A 5,356-nucleotide genomic window follows, 5' to 3' on the forward strand; every position below is an offset into this window, starting at 1 on the left:
CATATTTTGGGCTGGTCCTCGATTTTGATTTAATTCACACCGTTAAAGGTGATACATTAATAACTACCACAAATTGTCATTTTCTAAGCTGTGCTTGATGCTATTGTGTTCCTCATTGTATCACTTGGGCTAAGGCGTTGTGATTGATCTATTCAGTTGTCCTTCCTGGTATAATGAAAACGAGATTGCCTCAGAGTCATTAGAGACTCAAAACCTAAAGACTAGCTATATCTGGAAGACACATCTGAGAAGCAATCATTCCATAAGGGTTCTAAATACAAACAACAAAGATACTTGCAGTAAGCAATATCAAAGTATCAACCCAGGAATTAAACCCAAAACAGTACCAACGACAGAAATAGAAATGAGAAGACATTTAAGCAAGGCACAAACCCAAGCCCAAGAAAGGCAAATTCTCAGGGACACGAGGTGGAAAAGTCTGATAATCAAGCACTTGGACACCCTGAACTGATAGCACAGGAAGTAACCAAATAAATGAATGAGGCTCTTGAAAAATTCAAAACAGAAATAATTTCCCAGATAATTACAGAGATGGTGAGCAGAATGAAAGACGTGATTAGAGACTCTAGAATAAAACAGATTAAAAAAAATAGATGAGTTCAAAACCATGATAGAAGCCATGAATGCCCACCATAGGAAAGAAATGGAAGCCATGAATCCCCAACATAAGAAAGAAATGGAATCCATGAAACAGATTCAAACAGATATCCAGGAGATTAAAAACTCTATTGAAAGTATACACCACAGAATGAGTCAATCTGAAGACAGAATATCAGATATAGAAGACAAGATGGTGGTCAGTGACCGTGAAAAGAGAGATCTCTTAAAAATTGTAAGGGACCATAAGAAATCAACCTAACAGCTCCTAGATGACGCAAAGAAGAATAATATAGGACTGATAGAGGTCCATGAAAAAGCAGGAGAAAGTACAAATGACATAAAAAAACTGTTTGCAGAAGTGATGACAGAAAACTTCCCAAACAGAGCAAAATAATTTGACATACAGATAAGTGAGGCATATAGAACTTTAACTAGCCATGATCAAAAAAAATCTACACCTACACATATAATTATCAAGATCCCGGAAACCAAACAGAACAACAAAATACCACAGGCAGTTAGAGAAAAGAAACAAATCACATGCAAAGAAAAGCCCATCAGAATCACAGCAGACTTCTCAACACAAAGCCTCAAGTAAAGGAAAGCCTAAAGTGAGGTATTTCAAGCCCTAAAAGAAAACAACCTCCAACCCAGGCTGATGTATCCTGCAAAACTATCTTTCAAAATTGATGGGGAGATAAGATACTTCCATGACAAGACCCGAGAAACTTCATGAATACTAAACCACCACTCCAAATAATTCTAAACAATATCCTAGAAAAAGACAGCAAAGTTCACAACTCCATGAGGCCCAACAGAGCAAATCCAACAGGCAAGGCAAGAAATTAAAGGGAGAGGGAGAAAAGTAACAAAGAACCAACAACAGGAAAATAACATGACAATGGTAAGTCAATGCATATCAGTTATAACCATCAATGTTAATGGCCTCAATACACCAATCAAAAGAAACAGACTGGCAGAATAGATTAAGAACCAAAATCCAACAATATGCTGTATACAAGAAATGCATGTAGTTCAAAAAGAAACTCACAGACTGAAAATAAAAGGATGGAAAACAGTTCTCCCAGCAACAGGAACCCGGAAAAAAAGCAGGGGTAGCTATCTTATTTGCAGACAAAGTAAATTTCAAACGAAAACTAATAAAGAGAGACATGAAGGTCACTACATCCTTGTAAAGGGAACAAGAGGAAGAGATGACATTCATAAATATATATGCACCAAATACTAATGCCCCCAACTATACAAAACATATATTAAGGGACATGAAAAACCAAATAAGCACTAATACAATTGTAATGGGGGACCTCAATACCCCACTGTCACAAATAGACAAATCATCTAGACAAAAAATCAACAATAAAATTCTAGAACTGAACCAAGCTATTGAACAAATGGACTTAAAAGACGTCTACAGAGTGTTCTACCCCACAAAATCAGAATATACATACTTTTTGGCTGCACATGGGTCATAAGTAAGTGCAAAGGAATTGAAGTTATCTCATGTATATTATCAGACCATAGTCCAATTAAACTGGAGATCAATAGCATAAGAAACCGCAAGTACTTCACAAACACATGGAAATTGAATAACACTCTCCCGAACAAACAATTGGTCACGGAGGAAATTAAAGAAGAAATTAGACAGTTTTTAGAAATAAATGAAAATGCTAATATAACATACAGGAATTTATGGGACACAATGAAGGCAGAATGCCCACACTAGGAAAACAGAGCGAGATGAAATTAACAACCTAATGCTGAAACTTAAGCTCCTAGAAACAGAAGAACAAGACAAACCCAAAGCTCATATGGGAGAGAAATTGTAAAGATCAGAGCAGAAATCAATGCAATGTAGACTAAGAGAATGATACAAAAAAATCAACGAATCCAAGAGTTGGTTTTTAAAAATAATAAAATGGATAAACCCTTAGCCAACCTTATCAAAAAAAGGAAAGAAAAGGCTCAAATCCAAGCAATTAGGAATGAAAAAGGTGAAATCACAACAGATCCAGAAGAAATCTAGAGGATTATCAATAGCTACTTCAAGAACCTGTACTCTAATAAAATGGAAAACACAGAAGAAATGGACACATTTCTAGATACATATGAATTACCAAAGTTGAACAAAGAAGATATAAAAATTCTAAACACCCCAATTATAATCAGTAAAATTGAAAACATAATTAAAAATTTGCCAAAAAAGAAAAGCCCAGGTCCTGATGGCTTCACTGCTGAATTCTACAAGACATTTAAAGAAGAACTATTGCCACTACGCTTTAAATTTTCAATGAAATTGAAAGGAAAGCAATACTCCCAAATTCATTCCTGGAAGCAAGTGTTACTTTGATTCCAAAACCAGGGAAAGACACAACCAAAAAAGAGAACTACAGGCCAATCTCCCTAATGAACATAGACGGAAAAATCCTCAAGATACTGGCAAACAGAATACAGAAGGTCATCAAGAAAATCATACACCCCGACCAAGTTGGATTTATCCCAGGGATCCAAGGATGGCTCAACATACGTATATCAATAAATGTAATACACTATACTAACAGAGTCAAGGACAAAAACCATATGATCATCTCAACAGATGCAGAAAAAGCCTTTAACAAGATTCAACACCCATTTATGATAAAAACCCTGCAGAAAATTGCCCTGTAGAAAATTGGAATAGATGGTCTTTATCTCAATTTGATAAAGGCTATCTATGAAAAACCAACACCCAACATCATACTAAATGGTCAAAAACTGAAAACCTTCATGCTAAAACCAGGCAAAAGACAAAAATGTCCAATATCACCATTCCTGTTCTATATAGTTTCGGAAACATTAGCCACAGCAATTAGACAAGAGAAAGAAATAAAAGGAATAAAAATAGGAAAGGAAGAAGTTAAACGGCCATTATTTGCTGACAATATGATACTTTACATAGAAGACCCAAAAAACTCTGCCAAAAGATTTCTAGACTTAATTGACAGATTCAGTAGAGTAGCTGGATATAAAGTCAACACTCAAAAATCAATAGCCTTCTCGTACACAAATAACAGGCTCACCGAGAGACAAATTAGGGAAACAATCCCTTTCAGAATAGCATCCAAAAAAATGAAATATCTAGGAATCAATCTAACAAAGGACGCAAAAGACCGCTACATTGAGATCTACAACACTCTGAAAAAACAGATCGAAGAGGATATAAGAAAATGGAAAGCCGGGGATTTAGCTCAGTGGTTCTGCTGCCTGTCTCGCAAGCCTAAGGACCCAAGTTCAATCCCTGGTACCAAAAAGAAAAAAAAAATGGAAAGACACCCTCTGTTCCTGGGTAGGAAGAACCAATATAGTGAAAATGGCCATACTTCCAAAACTGCTATACAGATTCAATGCAATCCCAATTGAAATCCCAACAGCATATTTCACAGATCTAAAGAAAACAATCCAAAAATTCATTTGGAATCAGAAGAGACCTAGAACAGCCAAAGCAATTCTAGGCAACAGAGACATGGCAGGGGGTATCACAATACCCAACTTGAAACTGTATTACAAAGCCACTATGATAAAAAAAAAAAAAAAAAAAAACCACCATGGTACTGACAAAGAAACAGACCTGAGGATCAGTGGAATAGATTAAACAATGCAGAAACAACTCCAGACATACTCAGCCACCTCATCTTTCACAAAGGACACAACCATCCTCACTGGAGGAGATAGCCTCTTTAATAAATGGTGTTGGAAAAACTGGATTTCAACTTGCCAAAGATTAAAACTAGACTGCTGTCTTTCTCCATGCACTGAACTAAAATCAAAGTGGATTAAAGATCTAAATATTAAAACAGAAACACTAAACTTGCTGGAAGATAGGTAGAACTCTCAAAGACATTGACATAGGAAAAGACTTTATGAACAAATCCTTAGTGCATGAATTAGCGCAAAGAATCAACAACTGGGATCTCATCTTAATTAAAAAGCTTCTGCACTGCAAGAGAAACCACCAACAGAACTAAGAGACAACCTACAATGTGGGAAAAAATTTCTACCAGTTGTACCTCAGAAAAAGATCTACTATCTAGAATATATAAAGAACTAAAAAAAATCAGACCCCCCAAATATAAAGACTCAATTACAAATGGTCATCTGAAATGGGACATTTCTCAGACAAGTAAAAGCAGCAAATAAACATATGAAAAAATGTTCAATATCACTGGTCATTCAAGAGATGCAGATGAAAACACTGAGATTCCACCACACCACAGAAAGAATGGCTGCTATCAAGAAATCAACCAAGGGCCGGGGATTTAGCTCAGTGGTTCCACTGCCTGGCCCACAAGTGCAAAGACCCAAGTTCCATCCCCGGTACCAAAAAAAAAAAAGTTTTCTTCCTGCCAAACTGATCTCAAAAGAAAAGCAAGGTGGTTATCATGTATGTATGTATGTTGTGGCTGTGCACATACACATGTTACTGGATCTTAGCAGTGACCGTGTCCTAAGCTTTCAGAAACAAAGTAATAGGCAAACCAACCTGGAGCTATCCTCCACACTGCATCTGACAACGAATATTGACTGTATGTTGATGAGGGATGCCATTTCAATCCCACATTTGTTAAACATTAACGATGTCTATGACATAACATTTTTCAACAGTGCTTAAAGGTTTATAAATATAGCAGGATCCCTTGATGCGAAGCTGCAGCCAATGAGTTTTTCCGGCACACAGCAG

Source organism: Heterocephalus glaber, unplaced genomic scaffold (assembly GCF_053883595.1).
Source record: "Heterocephalus glaber isolate CG9 unplaced genomic scaffold, H.glaber_assembly_v1.0 deba00001497, whole genome shotgun sequence".
NCBI classification, from domain to species: Eukaryota; Metazoa; Chordata; class Mammalia; order Rodentia; family Bathyergidae; genus Heterocephalus; species Heterocephalus glaber.